Raw genomic sequence first — 24,321 nt, forward strand, 5'->3', positions numbered from 1 at the left:
CACGGGGGAGTGATGCAACATGGGCACCACTCCCTTGCAACCACATCAGACTCTGACTCCTCTTTGACTGCAAACTTCTAGGCAACCAGAAGTCTCTGAAAAGGTGTAAGTTCCACCTCAGAACCAACATCTTTCATTACACTGCAGGGTGAACAAGCCCTTTCAGCTGCTTCCTTGTTGTCTGCCTTAGATTTTAACCTTCCTTTCATCGTGTGTGTTTCTCTCACTCTAAAGTAGAAGCAAGTCGATGGAGAACACTGGGTCTTTATGGCTCTTAAAGAGGGTCTGCAGAGAGATCCTGGGATGCTAGCCTCTGACAGCTTTATTTGAGACCATGTAACCGGAGGCAAGTAGGAAGGGATGCTATTGTTAGCATTTCAAAACAACATCCACTATCACCTTCTTTTTTGACCTGTTTAACCTTTTCTTTCAAGAAATTATTCTTTGATTCCCAAGCTCCCTTGCCCTTGTCTGAGAACAAAGAGGTTCCCCCCTCCATTTTTAGTGTACAAATTACTTCAGTCATTTTCAGGTTATGAAGTATGGGGGGATATTTTCCTACAGAGAAAATACTTATGATTTCTTTTATGGATAATTCAAATATAGTTGAACCTTAGAACTTTAAGATGAAGAATGAAATTGTTATGAGTTTGGGCAAAAAAACCTGAGCAATCAAAAACCAGTCTTCATGTATATACAATAAAATTGAGTTTTAAATTGTGTAATCATACCTCTGCATAACATGGCAGGGATATTATTGTTTGTTTTGATGTTGTGCTCTATTTTAAAATGTACATAGCTATGCAAATAAAGTTAGGTAACTCAATCAAGACACAACTTTCCTTTTTTTTCTTAATTTACCATCTTAGTTTCTTAAATCTAAAACCCAGAGAAATTAAATGCAAAAAAGTCAAAAGGAAATAATTGAAGTGTTGATGTTTCCTCTTAAAAAAATTAAAGATATTTAAGATTTTCGTCAGGACATGCTTAATTAACATTACGAGTAGGGTGATACCATCAGTAAAAGAAAACATTTCTAAATTGTGTGTCTCTGTCTAATTCTCCATCATCTTCCAACACTCCCCCCATACCCATACCTCTCTTCATTGTATAATTACTCTTCTGGCCTGGAATGCCCTTTATCCCTCATGTCCATCTGGCTAACTTATGCTTGTCCTAGAAAACTCAGCTCTGCTCTCATCTTTTCTCCATTACCCTTAGTGGCTCAGAAAAGCCAGTACTTTTACTTGCTGAGTTTGCAAATCAAAATGTAACAAATAGGGGCACCTGGGTGGCTCAGTTGGTTAAGCTTCCTCTAACTCTTGATTTTGGCTTAGGTCATGATCTCAGAGTTGTGGGATCAAGCCCCTCATTATGCTCTGCACTCAATATGGAGTCCTCTTATCCTTCTGCCTTTGCTTCTCGATCTGCCTTCCTTCTCGATCTTTCCCTCTCACAAGTAAATAAATAAATAAAATTTAAAAATGCAACAAACGGGAGCCTCAGTGTCTCCGTTGTTAAGCCTCTGCCTTCAGCTCAGGTCATGATCCCAGGGTTCTGGGATCCAGCCCCAAATCGGGCTCCCTGCTCTGCGGGAAGGCTGTTTCTCCCTCTCCCGCTCCCCCTGCTTGTGTCCCTCTCTCGCTGTGTCTCTCTCTGTCAAATAAATAAATAAATCTTTAAAAAAGTAAAAGTGCAACAAACAAGTATATATCAGGATTGGTAGGAGTATCAAGGGTTATTCCACAACTGCCACTATGTGTTTCTTTTTCTCTGACACGATCGACACAAATCCTGCTATGTTTGAGACCATTCACTTCCTTTCACTGATGAGCTTCTTCCATGATGCACTGTTCCTGAATCTGGCTGTAGACAGATTTTGGTAGATGTCAGTGATAAGCAATGTGTTTTATATGAGAGTGATATTGAAATGTCTTCTTCAACTTCTGGTTATAATCTTTGGCTGCTTTTTCTCACGATGGAAGCATACCCAATTTTTCAGAAGCATTAGCTTTACATAGACAAATGTTCATTTCATCAGACCCACATATAATATATTTGCTGTCAGAAGTCCATTTTACATAGATAACATGTTGCATTCTCTTTGTGTGATAGACTTCCCTGCTTCTACTTTTGTCCACAGGAAAGATTCAAATAGATTTATCAAAACTAGCACACATAACTCTTTCCCAGTGGGAAATTAATCCATATCAAGCCCCACAGATGCATGATCCATATGAACCATTAGGGGAATATCCAGTACATGCATATCAAAACTATACCATTCTAGTCATTTGCAGCAGTAAAAATGAAAGCTTCCATAGAGCTCCAATAAATTGTATTTGTTCTCATATTGAAGATGACCTTTTTCAGGGGACTGGCATGCCTCATATCATAGAGTTCTATATTCCTGTTAAAAGCACAACTTTCTAAGGTAAACATCTCAATTGGTTTAACTTTAATACTAGTTATACTGTCGAATCCCCAGGTCATTGGACATATAGGACTTGTTCTTCATTTATCCCAAATGTTTACTTGCTGTCCACATGAAGCAAAAACAGTTTCTTTCCAGTGATGATCAATTCCCACACACACTGTCTTTTCTATTGTGGTATGCAATGGTTTCTCCTCTTCCCCCATTGCCTGGTCCATCCATTTCCCACTGCTCCACAGTTTTGTCATCACCAATAGTAGAAAAAGAAGTCCCACAAAAGTAAGTACATGTTCTTTGTACAAAATCCTCATGTGCTTGCATTATACAGATACATTTTCTTTTTTTTTTTTTAAAGATTTTATTTATTTATTTATTTGAAACAGAGAGAGATCACAAGTAGGCAGAGAGGCGGGCAGGGGGAGAGGGGGAAGCAGGCTCCCCACTGAGCAGAGAGCCTGATGCTGGCCTCGATCCCAGGACCCTGAGATCATGACCTGAGCTGAAGGCAGAGGCTTAACCCACTGAGCCACCTAGGCACCCTACAGATACATTTTCATTTAGTCAAGTTCCAAATTCTAACCTCTCCATCACATGCCCCAGGAAGGGCAGCAGCCAGGGTCTTTGGATGTTCTGCCAAGTAACTGACTTCATCTGGGTGACCATCCAGGAAAGCAAACAATGGTTTCGCAAATACACATTCCAGTTTGGTGCATTTAAAGCTCTTTAGTATTCTTGTGGGACCTCAAAAAAATGTAAGTAGGATCACAGTTTCTTGGAATTCTTTGTAAGTCCAGCTTGATTTCTCGGACATATTTGTCCGGGTTCTGGCTCAGCATCTTCACCTTCAGTTTGGCTGCTAGTTGTCCCCGACCCCACAAGACTTTCCTTCACATTTGGGTTCCTGCTGCCTTCTTAAACAAACCCCCTTAAAACATCAAAGTTATACTACTAACTCTACCAGTAGTGGTGTGACTCATGTTCTCTTAGCATCATTTCTTTATCCATAATGAGAGGAAAAGCAAATAAGGTTGCGCTTCCTACCATCCAGGATTATAGTATCAAATGAGATTATGTATATGAATATGCTTTGTGAATGCTTTAGCACCATGCAAATATAAAATATTAGTATTATGTGCATTATTATGGGACTCTGTTCTACTCAACATTTTTATCAACAACTTGAACAAAGACATAAAAGCACAATTATAAGCTTCGCAGATGATAGACATATGGGAGGAATAGCTAATAAAAAGAAAGGAAGATAGAATCAAAGTTCAAAGAAATCATGACAGATTGGAATGATGACTAAAACTACTAAAATGATATTTAATAGGAACAGATGTAAAATACACTTCGGTTTAAAAAAAAATCATGTCAGGGGAGACCTGTGATGACATCAGTTTATATGAACCACAGTTATATGGTTGGGAATTGAGAATAATTTTAGATTTCTCTAATAGGAATACTCTGTCCAGAATAAAAGAGGTAATATGCCACATGTGTCAGACCATTGCTTACATGTGTAATATTTAAATATTGAAATATGAGGAACTGTGCATCTAGGGAAAGCAAGAGAATTTTGAAAGGCTTTAAAACTGTATCATATAAGAAGCAAGTGACAGAACTAGGGTTGTTTTGCTTGGAAAGAAATACATAAGGGTGTCTACAAATGTTCCAAGGACTTACACACAGAACGGATGTAAAAATGCCTAATACAAAGAGTAATTGGGAGATCTAAAAGAGATAATGAGGCATATACTAGATTCTCAGTAAGTGAGAGTCAAATCTAAATTCATTCTGTCTTACTCTAGTGGGAAGAGTATGGATGTTTGACTGGGAGAGCTGGTCAAATTAAACCAAATGGAATGAGTTTCTCATGGCTGGAAACATGCAAGGAAACTTTTATTGCTACATATAGCATTTGTATAACATGCTGGAAGTTTTGTGTGTATTGGAGAATGTGCATTCATCTAACTATACATCTGCTTTCCGTCCATGCACAACCCATAGCTAAGAAAAGATAATATACAAAATTCCATTACATTTTCAGAAAAAAAAATGAAAGGGAAGTAATGTTGCCTCTTACCAGCAGAAAACTTTAGATACAGAGAGATTATGCAAATGAAATATTCAATAATATTGTGATAGCCCCTGCTAAGGCTCTTGTTTTCAAATGCTAGTGTGTGTCAGAATCACTCATAGGGCTTGCCAAAACACAGATGACTGACATTCACCCTCAGAGTTTCTGAGTGAGTAGACTTGGGGTAAAGCCCTCCAAATTTGCATGTCTAATAAGCTCTCAGGAGATACTGTTAAAGGACCACTGCTCAAAGTAAAAATGCCTTGTTCATACCCCTTGCCACACAAGACAAATCTGTCACAGTTTTAAATGTATTATATCCTCCTATCTTCTTCAGTTGATAATTAGGAATGAGAACCCGATTAATCCACAACAACCTATAATGTGCCTTGTCATGAAAAGAGAAGCAGAAGAAATCAAGTTTCTTCTCTCAAAAACTTGAACCAATGCATGTTTAAAAGACCAGCAACTTATATAAGAAAAAGAAACTGAAAAACCAACAGGTATAAAGGAAGGAGTGAAAAGGAAGACGGATAATCAGAAGAGGAGAGAGAATGTAGCAAAATGTAGGAAGCAGCTGATTTCGGTTGATGGTGAAGCACTAGATTAAACACCCTTAAACTTCTTTTGAAAATTGCTGGCGCTCCGGGATCTGGTTCCCTCACCCATTAAGGTGGCTCTACTAGATGTGCTCTTCTTGCTTTCTAATCATTTGACTTTTTCTATGTTCTTGTTTTCCAGACCTGCTTACAATACACCTCACACTTACTGATACTTTTGAGAAATGTTTACTCCAGTATTTGGAAGACCATTATCTTCCTGCTAGCAAAGTTGCTATTGAGAAGTCCATCACCACAACAATTCCCTATATTTTGCTTGAGACTCACTATGTTTCCACTCTGGAGGTTTTGAGGGTCTTCTCTTTTCCTGGTGCACTGATAATTTCATCAAAATGTGTCCCAGCATGGGCCTTTGAAGAATTACTGTCTGAGTGACTCTTGCATTCTTGGAAATTGTGTCCTCTGTCATGAAGTTTTGTTTGTTGTAATCTTTCTTTAAAAACAAACTGAAAGAGAAGGTAAGACTTTCCAACAAGAAGCCCAAGCAGTTTTAGACGTCAGACAAGAAAGAACATTTTTGTTCTAAAGACTGCTCCCTCCCCCAAAAAAGAAGAAAGAAAAGCAAGAAAGTCTGAAGGGGGTTTTGGTTTCTCTCTTGTAATTCAGCCTGATTGCTCTGGTAAATTCTCAGGAAGAAGCCATAGGATCCAGAACAGAGTAAAAACTGAGTGAGAAAATGAATAGTGAATGGATGAAAGGACAATGATGAGAACCAGAGGACAAAACAAAACAAAGCCATGCCCCAGCTGACCGTGCTGGGCTCAGGAAGGCAGGGTTGCACACTCTACAAATACCACTAATGGTGGCGGGAAGGAAACGGTATTTTAAACCCATCGGTAATCCCCCTCTATTTTCTGTCACTCTGGAAAAGCAGTGCTAACAATGGCCTTCTCTGTGCTTCCCACATGGGATTTAGCCACTGTTGTAACCTTTGTGCTGTTCATTGTGAGGCTAGAAAAGTATAATTCCACTAGGCGTAAGCCCTTTGTAAGGGGAAATACAACTGTCAGCTCAGGTGGCTTTAAGCTGCCAGAGCTTGGGGAATAAAACCAACTCATCTCTCTTCAAAATCCCCACGTGAGGAGAGAAGCTGACAGATATTAGTTCTGTCTTCCTGTAATAAACTCTTCCCATGCAATGCAATGGTCTCATGGCAGTCACACTGGAATCAACTGTGAAGGTTTAAGAACTCCTGCCCTCTCCCTCCAGAGATTCTGACTTATTTGGCCCAGTGTTTTGAGCTGGGCGTGAGGATTTGCAAATGCCCCCGACGGTTCTAATGTGCAGCCAAACTGAAGTACTATTGCTATTTTTCTTTCTTTCTTAGTCTCTCTCTTTCTCTTTACAGTTGCCTTCCCAGAATAATGTTTCTCTTTCCTAGAACTCTAACTTTTGGTTCAGGCTTCAGCTCTTACTCATTTAGGAAATCGTGAGGAAAATGGGCTCTGCCTGGCTTCAAGGCTGAGCCTTCTTGGCTTGTGTTAATTAATCCACTTCATTCCTCCATCCACAATCAGTGGTCCAAAGATGAACAAGTAATATATAAACAACCCAATCAGGATGATCTTCGGACACTTGCTTAGAAGTCTTTGATAGGAATATTTTCTTTCTTCCTCTTTCGTCCTTGTTTCTTGTGGCAAATGGATGTGAAGCCAGGAACGACTCCATGCATTTTTCTCCATGAGAAAAGCAGCACAAAGATGTAATCATTACTTAGAAGGGGACACAGCCAGGAAAATTGCACAGAAACAGAGCTAAAGCCACAAGTTGATGGTCATCCTCAAGCCCATCCTGTTCTTGGGATTGCAGTTAGATAAGTCAGTAAAGGGTCTTTTTATTCAAGTCATTTGAGTTGGGATGTAATTAAGATACTACCACAGATTTACCCCCATGGGCTATTTTCCTTCTTGCTTCTCTTAAACCTGGGCCAAGTAGTTATAGGAAGATGTGAAAAACATTCACTATTTATAAGGTACTGAAGCATCATGCTAATAATTTTTCATGGTCACCTGCCTAGATTAAGGTAAATCTTAATGTAAGCAAGATATCTTTTTGTGGTTTGAAATGGAAGTGCTAGCTTCTCGGATCTATATAGAGTAGCCTGATGTCATGACTACAGAAAGAAGTACTTATATCCCATACTGTTGCTTTTTCCCCACAATAAGCAAATTGCTTATTTGTCAGAAAATTGATAATTGTTGAGTGAATGATTCACAGGAATACTGTATTAGGAAGTGTACATTTGGTTAGGAGGTAGATGAATGAAAGAAAGACATGGTCCATGACAACAAGCAGTTTCCTCTTTAACTGAGCTGTTCTCCCCACATTTCACTTCCAATCTGTAATTGTGGACTGCTTTCCCATTGGAAGAATGCTCAGGGAGTCATGTCTAGATCTTCCCTAATATCCTATTGACTCTGCCTTTAGAATGTTGAGCCAGGGCGCACCAACAGAGACACTGATGATCCATGATCCTTTCTAGACAGTAACATTTCCCCTAGATCCAACAAATCCATCACTTTGCCAGCCCGGAACGGAAATTAAAACCAGAATGGGTACTGGAATCTTCCCTGGGTTTTTCTCTTTACGTCACTTTTTCTAATTGCAGAAGTTAGCACTTTTTTTTCTTTAAATACCATTAGCCAACATATAATACATCATTAGTTTCAGATGTAGAGTTCAACAATTCATCAGTTGCATATAACACCCAGTGTTCATCACATCATATGCCCATCACTCAGTTACCTCATCCCCCCAGCAAACCCCTCTCCAGCAACCTTCAGTTTCTTTCCCATAGTTAAGAGTCTCTCATGGTTTGTCTCCCTCTCTGCTTTCTTCCCATTCAGTTTTCTCTCCCTTCCTCTACGATCCTCTGCACTGTTTCTTATATTCCACATATGAGTAAAGCCATATGATAATTGTCTTTCTCTGACTGACTTATTTTGTTCCACATAATACCCTCCAGTTCCGTTCATGTCAATGTAAATGGTAAGTATTCACCCTTTCTGATGGCTGAGTAATATTTCATTGTGTGGATATACCACATCTTCTTTATCCATTCCTTTGTTGATGGACATCTTGGCTCTTTCCATAGTTTGGCTATTGTGGACATTAATCAAGCACTTTTCAAGTCACCAGACATAATTCTCCTGGATGTTTACTTTATAAGCTTTATCTCACACTGACCTCTTTCAGCTGGGGATGTTCCCTTTTGTATGCATAAGAAACTGAAATATTTATGATTCTACTAACTAATTTGACAAAGAAACCATAGCCTTCAAAGAATTTTGAATTTTTATTGAAAATAGATGCTTCCAATATTTTCCTACTTTCTTATGGAATGAAATAATTTGGTTTTTATAGGCTTATTTTAGTCAAATTGGCAAAGAGGCTGAAGTCTTAGAGATATATTGAGTTTTCTTGTAGGCAGCCACCCATGAAGTTAAAATCCAGGGGAAATCAAATTTCTTTAGTTCAGTCATTTGCCTCCAGTAATGACTTACTTTTGCAACAACCATAACATTTCTCTACCATTATAACGATTTAGAGAATTTTTGTGTATCAGATTATTTTCACTTGGACACAGTTTTCCTTGCTTCACTGCTGAACCAATCCAGCATTCTGAGGTGCTGTCAGTTCGCATGAAGGGACAATCTGCAGGCTCCACTGAGTAGGTGACGTGTTCCATCATGACTGGTTACACTCCAGTTAGGACTCTTTACCTCCAGCTCCAAGTAGCACTACATTTTCTCTTAACACTTGTGAGCCACAGTTTAGAGACCTGAGTTTTTAGCCTGTAGGTATAGGTGAGTGTAGGAAGCAGGAATAGAGATTTTTGGAGAGCCAAGTTTTGACAGAGGAGTAGTGCTGGAATAAGTTTAAAAATGCATATGCCATCCCCCAAACCAACCCTTTGGCTGGTAGGCCCTATGACACCTCATAAAAGACAAATACTTGGGCTTTAAAAATCATTAGTTCTGGCCCAAGCCAGAAAGGAAACCCAAAAATCTCTCCTTAAGTTTTACAGAGCCTTGTGGTTTTTGTTTTTTAAACTCTTATATTATAAAACTCTTATATTATATATATAATAGAATAAATGAATGCATCAGTAAAGTGTGTAAAAGTGTATTTTCAGTTTAATAAACAGCTACAAGCAACTCTCATGAAAATATGATGTATGTCAGATGAAAGAATAATAGCAATATTCCAGAATTCCCACATGTGGCTCCTCCCACCATTCCCTTTCCTTTGGGGTAATCATTACCTTGACACTGATTATGAGCAATTCCTTGTTTTTCTTTAGTTTTAGTTCTTGTGTATGCATCCCCAAGAAAAATACTTGAGTTTTGCCTGTTTGGAATACTACATAAATGCAATTATGCTGCATATATTTTCTACAACTTACTCTTTTCCATTCACTATTAAGATTATAAGTTTCAGCCATATTGTTGCACATAGAACTAGTTCATTAATTTTCATTGCTGTGTAACATTCTATGGTTTATTGATATGGCAATTCATTCATCCATTTTACTATTGAAGGGCTCTTTTCAGTTTTTGGAAAATGTGAAAAATGCTGCTTTGAACATTCTTGCATTTTGTTTCTTGTATATAAACATGCAGATTTATAAGGAATACTCTTAGAAATGGAAAGACTAAATCACAAGATATGTGTGTTTTTTCAAGTTTACTAGTTTTCTTTCCCAACTATAGCATTACTACATAATGTTATACCAGTTTGCAAAATGTGGTAATTTGCAGAGTGAAGCCCAATGGGGACCTTGAACCCCCAACCCTCAGATCAAGCCTGGAGCTGATGCTTACCCAACTGAGCCAGCCAGGAGGCCCATGTTAATTTATGTTCTTAATAAAAGGTACTATAAAGTCCTCCAAATTTATTCTTTTATTTTTTATTTATTTATTTATTTATTTATTTATTTATTTATTATTTATTTCATTTATTTTCATTTTCCTATTCTGGATACTTTACATTTCTTTTAAAGATTTATTTCTCTATTTGGGAGAGAGAGAGAGCCAGCACAGGGAAGGGCAGAGGGAGAGGGAGACAGAAACTCCAACAGACTCCTCGCTGAGTTCAGAGTCTGAGGCAGGGCTTGATCTTACAAATCTGAGACCATGACCTGAGCAGAAAACAAGAGTCAGACGCTTAACTGACTGCACCACCCAGGGGCCCCCTGGATACTTTACATTTCAATATGAATGTTAATATCAGTCTGTTCAAATATAAGCCTACCAAAAATTCCTGGGATTTTGATTGATATTACATTGAATCTACAAGTCAATTTAGAGAGAAATGACTGATTAACAACATTGTGTCATCTCATCTAGGAACATGGCATTTCCATCTTTTTGGGGCTTCTTTAATTTCTCTCACCAGGATCTATTTTTCAGTTTAATGGCCTTGTATAACTTTACTCAGATTCATCTCTAAGTGATATTTTTAATGCTAGTGTAAATGGTATCTTCATTATTGCTAGTACATAGAAATCCAATTGATTCTGTATATTCATCTTATATCCTACAACCTTGTTAACGTCACGTATTAGATTTATTAGCTTATTCATCTTAGATTCTAGAGGATATTTTACAAAAACCATTCTGGTTTTGGTAACGGAAGATTATTTTACTACTTCTTTTCCAATAATGTTGTCATTCAAGTTTTTTCTTACCTTACTGGGCTGACTGGAATCTTTAGGACAATGTCAAATGGAAGTGGTGGGAGAGAATATCCTTACTTTCATGATCTTAAGAGACAACATTCATTTTCTTTTCACCATTAAAAACAATGTTAGCTGAAAGCTTTTCAGAGATGACATTTATCAGATTAGGGACATCTCTTCAATTCCTTGTTTTCTGGGAAATTTCTATTGGTAATGGATATGGGCTTTGTCAAATGCTTTTCCCTATATCTATTGATATATATGTTTTATTGTTGTTGTTACTGTGTGTGTTTGTGTGTGTGTGTGTGTAGTCTGTTAGTGAATAAGGTGAATACTTGGATCTTTAAATGCTAAACCATTTTTGCATTCTTGAGATTATTCAAAATTGGTCATATCTTTTTTACATATTGTTAGATATTATCTGCTAAAATTTTGTTGAACATATTTACACATATGTTTGTGAAGGATATTGTTCTGCAGTTTTCTTGTCTTGCAACATGTTGGTCTAGTTTTGCTATCTGGATAACGCTGGTCTTGTGAAATGTGTTGGGAAAGAGTCTCTTTAATTATCTGGAAGAATTCATGTTTAGACATGTTTTACGGCCTGGTATGTGTTAAATATTTATAAATGATATGTGCATGATTGAAATTAATGTACATTCTGCAGTTGATGAGTCAACTTTGTTAATTATGTTTTTCAGTTTTTTTATATCCTCATATTTTTAAATGCTTTTCTATCAATCCCTAAGAAAGGAGTGTTGAACTTTCTGACTTTAGAGATCTATCAAATTCTCATTGTATTTCTGTCAAATTTTGCTTTGAATAATTTGAGACTTTGCTAATATATGCATGTAATTTTTAAATTGCTATACATTCTGCTCATTGAATCTTTAATCATTTTGAAGTAATTCTTTTTTTTTTTTTTGCAAGACACTGAATATGTTTTTATTGAGTCTTTTGGTTTACAACATGAGGTAAAAGGAAAGTCATTTCTCCTTAACCAATATTTTACACAGCTGTAGTAAAATATTTTAAACTTTAGGGAATTATGATGGATTACATATATTAAAAGGTGGGGATTGGGTAAAATATCTGAGTTCTTGAATTTTCCTGTTGACTCTCCCTTTACAGTAGTAACCAGCTCTAGTTAGTTACATAAGTTTCTTCAAGGCCATGTTTTACTGTTGCTGATGTCTTTACATCTGAAGCACTGCTGTTTCAGTCAGTATTCACTAATTCCACTTCAAAAATGAGTTTTTCATTTGGTGGAATTTTGGCATCAGGCTGTCCTTTTTTCCATAAACCCATTCTGGCTCAATCTCTAGTCGAGCCTTTTCTCCTTTACTCATAGATAAGAGTGTTTCATGCCATCCTCTGATAACTTTGCCTATTCCAACCTTAAAACTTAAAGGTGTGGCATTTTCTTCTTCTTTGAACTCTTTTGAATATTAGTATCAAATACAGTCCCATCCTGTAGTGTTCCTCTATACCAGCAGTGAACAATATCTCCCTTTTGGGGAAGTTGGTTTTATCTCCTTTTTAAAGAACAGGTTTTATGTGTTTTGGTGGACCCTCATCCAGAGTCTCTTCAGACTTGGTTTCTTTCGGTTTATCTTCATTAAGCTCCACATTTTTCACCTGTTCAGACACATTACTTATACTTTCAGTACCCTTGAAATGCTTCCTTTCAAAAAGATGGTTGTAGGCTGTAACCAAAAGGTCCTTGTTAGCTGTCTTGGCCACATTTTAAATGTTTCTAATAACTTACGTTCTGCAAGAAATGAAGCTGAACTGTGGTCCTGTAGAAACTTGATAATGTCCTTCTTGGGTAGCTGCTCGCTCAGCAACTGCTCCATGGTCCACGCCTGCTGTGGAAAAGCCACCACCATCTCCATGTCCTCTTCCCCCCACCTCTGCTTTACTGAGCTCTGATGTAATTCTTTTTAATTCTGCTAACTGTATTTGCCTGAAGTCTACTTTTGTTGGTTATTAATATAGTTATGTCAATTTTTCTCTTTATTAGGATTTGATGGCATGTCTTTTTCCATCTAATCACTTTTAACATTTTCTATAGCCATGTTTATTTTAGATATATTCCTTATAAACAGTATAGACTTTTTGTTCCCAGATTATCTTTTTTGTTAAACTAGAGCATTTAGTCCATTTGTACTCAGCCTAATTACTAATACTTGTGGATTTATTTCTACCATATTATTTTATACTTTGTGGTCTCTGTTTTTATCTCTTTTCCTTGTCATTTTATTACTGAATATTTTAAATAATGTTTTCATCCATTATTAGTATAAAATTTAGACCCTTTGTTTCTGCTCCTGTCGTACTATTAGAAATAACATTCATATTTAACTTACTAAAATTTGTAATTATTCAATTGTTTTACTCTTTTCTTTGAAAATATTAGGACACTAGAACTTTTACCCCATTAATACCACTCATTCCAACTGATAAATTATGGTTCTATGATTTTTTTAATCTGAAATTTTGAAGTCAGTTTTCTGTTTATGTGTTTACTACAACAAATGTTATTACTTTCGATTTATAGACTCAGTGTTCATATTTATATTGCCCACTCATCCACCATTTTCTTCCATGCTCACTTCAATTAGACATCATGTTCCTTGGACCTGAAGATTATTTTCCAGAGTTTTCAATAACTGACAGTTTTTTGGTGATTAATTTTTCCCACATTTATTTTAGTAAACATGTCTTCACTTCACCTTTCTTTAACTGACATTTTGTCGAATATAGAAATCTAGCCATACTGTTATCCATGACACCACATTATTTTCCTTTGTAGCACCTGAAATTTGTAGCTGCATAGTTATGTATTCAATATCTGTATTCTGAACCGGGTTACTGGGCCATAAGTTCTATGTGGGTGGGAACTATGCCCATTTAGCATATCAGTGGATATTTAAATCTGCTATAATGCTTGAAATATGGAAGTTGAACAATACAGATTTACATGAATGAATAATAGAATGAACAAATTAATAAGCATAGTCCCTGCACTTGTGGTATTTATATCCTGGTAGATGTCTATTGAAAATAGACAAATTATTGGTGATCTGATAATTGAGGGCTGGTTGTCTGATTCCCACTATTAAACAAAACAAAACAGAAAAAAACAAAACAAAACAAAACAAAACGGGGACCAAGGAGAAAAAGATTCGAATGGTCAAAATCTGGGTTAATTTCTGAAGCTAATATGCAGCTATTCTCATTGCATATTGTTCTTTCATTGTTCTTAATGTTGCTGGTGAAATTGGTTCTGAAGACTTAATAGTACAGCTTGAATATAAATTTTTGCTTTGTCTAAGTTCGGTTTTACTAATACATGCATATTATTGCCTCCTCCTTCTTATTTCTTAGAGTATATGCATACTTCTTAGGGCATACTTCTTAGGAAATCTTTTAGATTTCCCTAGCAAAGGTTTCTTCAGTCCTAGGTGCATTTCTATGTGAAAATCAAGTTCATGTGCCCTATCCTTTGCCATATGCCTATACAGCAGATCTAAGAACTAATGCTAGTCATGGCGTTACTAGTGTGCATCCTGATTTTCATTGTGTATTATTCTACTAAAAGATGGAATGGCAGCCTCAAGGTGATAAGTATCTTAAAGAGCTATGGAAAATGTCGTGACTGCACAAGAGGGTGTGGCTGGACCTGAAAATTTGGACTTGAAACTTCCAGACTTTGAAACTGGACTTGAAACCTCAAAGTTTGATGGCCTTTTTCATCTTTAGCAATTCTAAGATACAGACCTATAGATACTGACATAAGCATATGACTTTTGCTGGGGCAAGAATTACATGACACCTACCATTTGAGTCTTACTCACCCCGATTTACCTCCTTTTCTTGATATTTGGCACACCATTGAATGTCTTTGAGTCTATTCTTTCAACAGTCTTAAAATGTGCCAGGTGCTTTGCTATCCACTTGATGACAGAATGTGAGTAATCTCTACCTTCATGAAGCTCATAGTGTAACTGAGGAGACAAAGAAATAAAATAACCAATTATACCATGGTGTGACAAATTCCACAGATAGGGAAATGACTGACATCTAAATGGAACTGTGACTTGTCAGAAGTATCCTTTTACATTACCTCTGGGATACCTTTTCTGACCATTTATGTCTTGCTTAGATGCGGCACTCCTTAGTGTTCAGTGAGAGAACCACATAGCCCAACCTGAGGGGTTGCAAGGATTACCTTGCAAATGGTGTTCCCTGGATTGTTCAGCATATTTTCCATGCAACTCAGCTCTTATAATGGCAAAAGCAGCCATGATTATTTTGAAAGGGCCAATTCTCAAGAAGACAGTGAAAGATTATAACTGACCTAAATTATGAAGAGATGTTTCATTAGAAGGAAGTATTGGAGAAGTAGTCTTCTAGCTTTGGATCAATAGCTACCCCATCAAAAAAAGAATAATAGAATGAACACAGGAATTGCAAAAGACTTATGCAGTGCTGCCAAATCGAGGCATAAGCTGGTGCCAAACCATGATGACTTAGTAGTCCATTGAGTAAAGACTGGTGGGGTACCTTCTGGATATTCATGAGATTGCGGGCTTCAAAAGACTGATTTCCATAGTCAGTACCCCAGATCTACTTCAGACCATCAGAACTAGGAACAGTTATAGGGGTGACATATTGGAGACCAAAAAAGTCCTAGCAGAAGTTATTTCCAATGAAACTGGTGTCCTGGCAATAGAAGGTAACATCCTTAATAAGTCCCACTCATTATATATGTATTATACAGATGTGTTGTCTGTATATTGTGCAAGACGTCTGTCCTTTATAAGCTAGGGGACAGCATATGTATCCAGAACCCAGGGTACAAGAATGACAGATACGGTGGTATATGGCAAGAGTTACAAAGTACTGTAGAGCTGAGGTTCAGATTTTCTAGTCAAAGTCAAGAGCACTTCGTACAATGGAACTGATTAGCCATGAATCTCTGAGCATTTCATCAATGAAATGGTGCCTCTTTATAATGCAGCATAGGAGGCCATACCTCCCAGTCTGAATACATGGCCTGAGGCTATACACAACTGTGTAGTGAGAATACAGAATTTTTCTCATAAAAACGTGCAGTTCTTGGATCCTTGTTTAGCTCTGACATTTGCAACCCTCTTTTTAAAAAAATTTTATTTATTTACATATAATGTATTATTTCTTTTGCAACTCTCTTTTAAGGTAAACAGTATTTGGGAATTTTATTTATTTATTTTTTTAAAGATTTTATTTATTTATTTGACAGATAGAGATCACAAGAAGGCAGAGAGGCAGGCAGAGAGTGAGAGAGGAGGAAGCAGGTTCCCTGCTGAGCTGAGAGCTCGATGTGGGGCTCGATCCCAGGACCCTGGGATCATGACCAGAGCTGAAGGCAGAGGCTTTAACCCACTGAGCCACCCAGGCGCCCCAGTATTTGGGAATTTTATTAAGCAAAATCTTCTATCAGTCAAATTTCTTTTCTTTAATTTAGCTCCAAAATCCCTGGTGAAAAAAAATCAATATTGAGTTTTTCAGCAGGAGGTTTATACACATTGCAAAGGAACTATCTATCAGTTTGTGTAGTCAGTAAGTTTACCTGTGAAGAATTAAATATAAATACAAGAGCTCTCACATATAGAGAGAAGCAATTTCTTTTTGAAACTCTACCATGTACTGCTCTGGGTGCTTTGTGTTTGCCTGATCATGAGCCATCTCCTCCTTTTGATGAAGTAATTCACATCTGAATGTTTTCATCATGAAAATAAGAGCCCACTCCAAATTTTCTTTATGAGAAAGTCTGTGCTTTGGACATGAGATGATCATTTCTCTTGAAGAAACAACACTAAAAAAATCAAAACTTGTTTTTAGCACTGAAACTGCAGCTCTAAATTTGTTTAAATGGGTTCAGTTTTCTATTTCAATTCCTATGTCAAATGCAAGTGTGGGAAGAATTTTTAGCATCGTGGATAATCTGTGGAACGATGCAACTGTGCATTGGGACTACAACAAAATGAACATACAGTCAGTATATAGGAAATGCTGAGCCTTTTTAAATTCACCTTTAATTTGAGTGGAAGGAAAGATGGGTATTTGAACTCAAAGATTTATAAAAAGCTATATATTCTAAAATAGATTACAAGGTATAATTTAGGTCATCTTCGTACAAAGCCAATGAGTTGGAAACAGGAACTCAGATAAGAGCTAAAGGGAGACAGAGGTGGGATTTATTGCCTGAGCCAACTAACACCAGGCTAGAATCATTAGTTAATTTTTCTCTTGTTTTTTGGTGTATGGATGTTTCCCCCTCCAGAAAAATGTGATCAAACAATACATAAAAATTTTGTTAAAAATAATAATTTGGGGAAGAGGGACAGGGGAACAGAGAGGAAAGCCCTGATTCTCATTACAAACTTTTTGAGCAAATAGTTGAATATTTCAAAAATGTGCATGGATTAGTTTTTTAAAATGTCAATAGGTATTTTTCAGGTAAAGAGATTATAAACTGTACATGCTTTTTTTTTTTTAGTTCTGTATACTAACAGCACTAACGCTATTCCTCAGCAACACTCATTTTTGAATGATTCATTGTTGAAAGTTAGAAATCAGTGATAAACAAAAATAATAATATGAAAACACTCTCAAAACCTATATAATAGAATAGAAATAGAAATAAATAGAAAATGACTATTCAAAGACAACAACTATTAGCTCTTCTTCCAGATTGTCTTCTCAAATAGATTATGCTAATTTAACAACTAATATAGAACTTTTCACATTACTTAATGTATTTCTACCTCACCTTTTTTAAAGAACTACATGTAATGTATCATAATTTATTTAATGAATTCATTACTTTAGAATCATAGGTTGTTTTGAATTCCTCCTTTTCCTTTCAAATTTGGGCATTTGTCTCATTTCTTAGGATGAATTCCTAGAAGAGCACTGCTGGCCCAAAGGGAAGGCATATGTTTAAGACATTTAATGCAGTTGCCAAATTGCCTTTCAGGAAAGTTGGACCAATTTAGACTACCATTAGCAGTGTATCAGAATGTCTGTTTATTCCAATCCATGCTGTCACTCATTTTTGTCAGTCATTTTAATATTTGTCAATGTAATAGGCTAAAAATTAAATTTCTTTTTTTGTATTTCTTTGAAGTTAAACATATTTTCTTTTGTGAATTACCTGTTATTACCCACATTATTTTTTCTATTGAGATGTTGAACAATTTCTTCATAATTTGTTAGAGCTCTTTGTATAAGTATATTAACATGTGTTAATACATTTTTCCATATAGTTTGTACTTATTTTTCTAAAGTTAGTGTTCATCTCAACTTTGTTTATTCTCATTTTCCCCCACAGATATGGAAATTTTGCATTTTTTTCCCAAATCATTTGAAAGACTGAATATAAAAACAGACAATGGCCAGACCATCTAGAAAGATAAAACTTTGATGCAAAGCCTGCAGTAGCCTTCCCAGGAAAACAACCCTTACCTACAATAAACAACCAGGAAGTCAGCTTGCTATGAGTCAGACTTCCAGGAAGCCAGATTGCTATCTCTAGTGGCAATCCAGGAAACTAAACAAAACCTCTATATCAATCAGCCCCAAATGGCCAGGATTTGATTAATGGACAGCTTCCCTAATTTCTGTCTCCATTTCCAATTTAGGACCAACCAGAGTAAGCCAAATATGCACTCCTAATCGATCATATAGGATACCTCACTTCCACATGCCCCACTTACAGCTTCCCCAGGCCAACAGCCTTCAATGAAGACACAACTTCAGCTTCCCTTTTCTTTACCATAAAGTTGTCCCACTCCTCCGCCTGCCTTTGAGTCTCTGACAAAACACAAGTGACAGTGGCTCTGGATCCTCTTGCTATAACCAGCTCAGAATAGATTGCCTTTGGTTTTTTCTTTTGGGTGGTTTTCATTAATTCCCACACTACCTATATATTCTTCTATTGTTCCCCCTTTGGTGACACACAGAGAGAACCCCTCCTCATTGCAATTTTGTATAATTTTCAACAATTCTTATTTATACTTTATTGAAGAGGCAATCTGAGATGTTGATTTAAAGTGCTGGCTGGAGAACTAGACTATGTGGATTTTTAGTTCTGTGCTGTCACTAATCAGTTAAGTGACTTTGGACAAGTTGACTACCCTCTCTAGCCTTAGTTTTCCCCATCTGCATAATGGGTGTAATATTAGCTCCATAGGGTTGCTGTGAGGACTAAGTGAGAGTACCTAAAATGACACCTAATATATAGTAAGCACCCAATATATGTTCCTGTCATTGCCTATATTTTTCAAGTACTTTAATGATCGCATTTCTAATTATAGAAGAATTTTACAGGGTTCCTACAGGAGGTGACAGGCACACTCTAAGAATCAATTGAGGGATAGCTTCTTCATTTCTGCCAACTAAGTCTGTAGTTTAGGACAGGGATGCTTCCACAAAATCAAGAAAATGAGGGAAGCTCAGGCATGCTGCCTGTACCAAGGGGTTGAGAACTGGAGAAATGCTGCCACTTACAGGCCTATAGATGCTCATGACTCAGTCCAAACCTAGAGGGTCCATCATCTTGTGAATCATTTCATCTACCAAAAGTACCAAGAATCCTGTTGTGCTCCTTGTCCTGTCCCCCTATAACAGTTGCTATTTGGGAGTGAAATTGAACACATTAAATCTTTTTTTTTCCCCCTCTAGTCTTTGGCCATAGTTCAACTAACCCCTATATAGCTTTCAGTAAGTATTATCTCAGTTGATTTATTTAAAGAAAATTTTAGGGATTTGACCTTTACATAGATCTAGAGTAGAGTTCTTAAATTTATTACTAATAGGAATTCAGGTAATAATGATCCTGATTCCCAGGTGGCACTATCAAAAATTGAGATCATTCAAGAGACCTGGCAGTGTGAACAGGAACCTACATTTTTTTCCTAGCTTTATTGAGATTTAATTAACATATAACATTGTATAAGTTTAAGATGCACAATATGATGATTTGATGCATTTATATATTGTGAAATGATTACTGTGATAGTTAACACTTCCATCACTTCACATAATTACCTTTATCATGGCAAGAACATTTAAAATCTACTCTCCTTGCAACTTTCAAGTATATCATACAATACTGTTATATATAACTGCCATGCTGAATATCAGATCCCTGAACTTATTCATCCTATAACTGGAAATTTGTACCTGTCCACCAACATCTCTCCATTTACTCTACCTCCAGAGTCCCTGGAAACCACCATTTTAGTCTCTGTTTCTGTGTGTTCAGTCGTTGTTGTGTTTTTTTTTTTTAATTCTACATAAAAGTGAGATTATATGGTATTCATCTAACTCCGTTTGACATATTTCATTTAGCATAATGTCCTCAAGATCAACCCATGTTGTCACAAATGGCAGAATTTTCTTCTTTCTCAGATCTGAATAACATTTTTTTGAATAATCTCTACACCGAATGTGGGGCTCGAACCCATGACCTTGAGATCAAGAGTCATATGCTCTACCAGCTGAACCAGTCAGGCACCCTGTGAATAACATTTTCTTTATCTATTCATTTTCTTTATCTATTCATCTGTCGATAAAAACTAAGTTATTTCCCTGACTTGGACATTGGAAATAATGCTGCAATGAACACAGCAGTACTGATAACTCTTTGAGATTCTGTTTTCATTTCCTTTGGATACATATCTAGAAGTGGGGTTGCCAGATCATATGGTGGCTCTATTTTTCATCTTTTGAGTTCCCTCCATATTGTTTTCCATAGTGGCTGCACCACTTTACTAACCCACCAATGGCACATAAGAATTCCCTTTTCCCCACATCCTCTCCAACATTTGTTATTTCTTGTCATTTGATAATAGTCATTCTAACTGATGTGAGCTATTATCTCATTGTGGTTTTGATCTGCACTTCACTGATGATTAATGTTGAACACATGTCCATGTACCATCAGGAAAAAGAACTTCATTTTTAATAAGCACTCTAAATTATTTTGATGATGATGGTATGTAGATCCCACATTGGAACTACTGCTATAGATGTACTCAGATACTAACCTGGTTTGAATTTGATTTGGCATTTAAAGTATGAGCTAAAAAATGACACAGAGTTGGGATGAGAAGAAGAGGAAGGATTAGATTGTCCTCCTCTTTCATCTTTTCCAAACAGTCTTTAGAGAAAGAGGCCTATTATTAGTATTTTGTCCTTTAATGTTACATTAAACATACTTGGTTTCTTCAATCTTCCAGCTTCTTTGTTTTCCATTTCAGAGAGTTAGGTCACTAGGATAAATTTGGTGATGCCCAAGGAAACACCAGTCATTTTGATCCTCTCCTCCAATTACTAGTACCTTTCTTTTCCATGAGAAACAGTGTTTTAAACCTTTTCTTGGAGTTTTTTGTACAACAGCAACTTTCCTTTTAGAGTCTTACAAATGGAATTCAAAAAAATTTAACTTTTTCACTCTCCCCTCATGTACATACAATTATACTAGTACTTAAATATGATTTTATATTGTCTCTAATTATTTCATGTTTTCATCTTGTCTTTTCAGCTAGATCACAAGTCAGCAGTATATTTCATTAAAATTTCCTGCTGTATCAATTTGGTTTAGCTTTTCTCTTTCTTTTTGGCTTGGCTTTTCTCTTTCTTCCATTATGATTTGGTCATTCTTTTCTATTACCTTTATTCACATTGTATGTGTTTCTTTTCTTTCCTCCATAAAAAAGTTGTTTTCTTCATTTACAAAAATACTATTTAATTAAAAGTTTTCAGAATGGTTTAATTCTACTCAATTTTGTATATAAGTAAACTGAATATCTGACATGTTAATGTAATTTCTCAAGGTAATAATGGTAACAAGTTGCACATTTTTTTTTAAAAAAGGAATATAATATTAGCAAATGTGTTAAACACCTATGTGGTCAAATTTTCATATGCATTTATCTTATGTATTCCTCAAAATAATCCTATGAGATAAATATTACCCACTTTAGCAGATGAATAAACAACATTAAAAGGCTAAGTAATGTACTCAAACTCAGTTCACAAATAACACAGTCAAGAATCAAACCCAGATATTTTTGTACCTATAGTCATCTTCCTTTCTTAAGGGAATATCTTGCCCCAAATCCCAGCATCACTGCATGATGTCACACTGTAATATTATGTTGCAATTCCACTTCTACTCCAAGAACATGAGTGAAATGTATGCCTACCTTACTGAGGAAAGATGCTCTCCTGTCTCCCAAACATGAGAAAAGTATACCAGCTACAATGCCCTTTGGCATTGAGAGAAAACGTATCATGATTTAAAATAAAACATTTCCAAGTATGCAAATCAGAGTTGCAATGATTACTCTTTATCTGTACACTTGATTTACTTACAAACACTCCTTCCAGTCAACACACAAGTTGTAAATAAGATATGAATGACACAAATCCAAGTATTTCAACCTAACTAGACAACAACTTTTTGAAAACTTTATGACTCCATATTTCTAAGACTGGTATTGTCAGCTAATTTTCAAATGGTTAATGTCCAAAGGTAACATCGATCTCTGAAGTTTATGCAACCCAAGGAGCCACAAGTGATAGCAAACAAATCTATTCAAATCATTTCATCTCATTCCTTTATATTATTAAATAAATGAATATTAGATTAAAATTCTTAATGGAGAACAAGAATATAAATTCCCATGATTGAAACTCTGTAACAAAAAAGAAGAGAATAACCAGGGTATTGTGTGACAGTAAAGGTCAAATTTCCCACCACTTTCTATTATCACCATTCTGGTGCAGTTCACCCTTACTCTCACCTGGACTGAGGTGTTGCCCCAGATACAGAAAATCTAAATACTCTAAGCATGAAAATCCATGACATTGGAAAGTGTAGCTCTCCTTGAAAAAAATATTAGATAAACACTAATAACAAACTGCAGGGACAAATGAAAAAAAAATGATAACTTGTCATGAAGTCTAGAAAAGAAATGTGTGCTATCTGTGCTTGTTATTTCATAAATTCAGGGTCAGTGTGGTAATTGGAGTTTCTAAAAACTTACCTATTATTTTCACATTATGTTACTAGGTAGCAGCATCTCTATATTGTATAGCTTTCCTCTAGAATATAATTTCTCTCCAGGTATTGCACAGATACTAAAGTATTCATGGTCATGGATTGCCAATCACTTTAAGGTTCAAATACAGCTTCCTCTGGGGGCACCTGGGTGACTCAGCGGGTTAAGCCTCTGCCTTCAGCTCAGCTCATGATCCCAGCGTCCTGGGATGGAGCCCCATATCGGGCTCTCTGCTCGCTCGGCGGGAAGCCTGCTTCTCCCTCTCCCACTCCCCCTGCTTGTATTCCCTCTCTCACTGTGTCTCTCTCTGTCAAATTAAAAAAAAAAAAAAAATACAGCTTCCTCCGTTAAAATAGTCAAACTTAAATGATGTCTAACAAACCCTAAAGCAGACAACACTTTTGGAGAAGTATTTTAGAGCAAACAACAAATGAAGAGTTGCTGTTCAATGGGTATATAGTTTTGGTGACGCAAGATGAGTAAGTTCTAAAGATCTGCTGTACAACATTGTACCTGTACTTAAAAATACTATTATTATTTAAGTGCATCATGCACTTAAAAATTTGTCAGAGGGATAGAACTTATGTTGCATATTCTTACCACAATAAGAAATATTTAAAGAAAAAATCGTATGTGTTTTAATAAACTAACTCCTACCTATTGGCCCATACTCCTTCTTCCTTTTTGAAGAAGCCATACATTTTCCTTTAAACTGAAATTCAAGGACTTACTTACTTACCTATTTGACTTTGAGTCTGAAGCACTTTCAGCAATTTGCTTTAAACCATCCCTGTTTCAGTCAAGCTCAGAGTGAATGTTTCTTCAGCTTTGCTCCTGGTGTAAAACATGTTCTTTATGCTTCATCCTTTCGGTCAGTTGGTGGAATAAATAAACTGCTAAAAGGAAAAAAAGAAGAAACATGGCTTATCTCTTCACCTTCGGGATCCGATATCACCTACCAAAGGAAAGTATGAAATGTCTCTCCTTAGAAAAAAAGGTATTATGGTATGGTGCCCTCCAATCAGGGAGAGAATTAGCACATATTTCTTCTTCTCTTATGTAGTTCCTTTAGTAAGAACTAATGAAGGATTTGGTTTTATTTGTATATGAAAATAATCAGTAATAATTTAAAGTTAATTCTTTCTACTAAGTTTCAAATATGAACAAACTTTATTACAGTAAAAAGAATAATGCTACATAGCTACATTCTCCCTTTTTGGTGCTATTATTGTCATACATATTACATCTATATAAGTTACTAATACATTGCATTGTTATAATTATTACATTACATAATTTTATATCTTTTAAAGAAGCTGAGCTAAGAAAAAAAGCAAGTATATATTTAAAGTGTTTAGTATATTAAACTTCTTAAAGAAGAAGTTTAT

At 36.2% G+C, this 24,321-nt stretch overlaps 2 pseudogenes across 2 annotated transcripts; both read right to left on the minus strand.

Moving 5' to 3' along the window:
• Nucleotides 1-1,738: 1,738 nt before the first annotated feature.
• On the minus strand, nucleotides 1,739-8,825 carry LOC308340668 (DDB1- and CUL4-associated factor 13-like; annotated as a pseudogene). The gene is made up of 3 exons: nucleotides 8,638-8,825; nucleotides 2,989-3,319; nucleotides 1,739-2,771 (listed from the first exon to the last, which is right to left on the minus strand). The product of its transcript is annotated as a DDB1- and CUL4-associated factor 13-like (transcript).
• A 3,207-nt stretch (nucleotides 8,826-12,032) lies between these two features.
• LOC308352289 (peptidyl-prolyl cis-trans isomerase FKBP3-like) lies at nucleotides 12,033-12,703 on the minus strand (annotated as a pseudogene). The gene has a single exon. The product of its transcript is annotated as a peptidyl-prolyl cis-trans isomerase FKBP3-like (transcript).
• Between the last annotated feature and the right edge of the window lie 11,618 nt (nucleotides 12,704-24,321).

This window comes from Martes martes (assembly GCF_963455335.1).
Source record: "Martes martes genome assembly, chromosome: 1".
Classification (NCBI taxonomy): Eukaryota; Metazoa; Chordata; class Mammalia; order Carnivora; family Mustelidae; genus Martes; species Martes martes.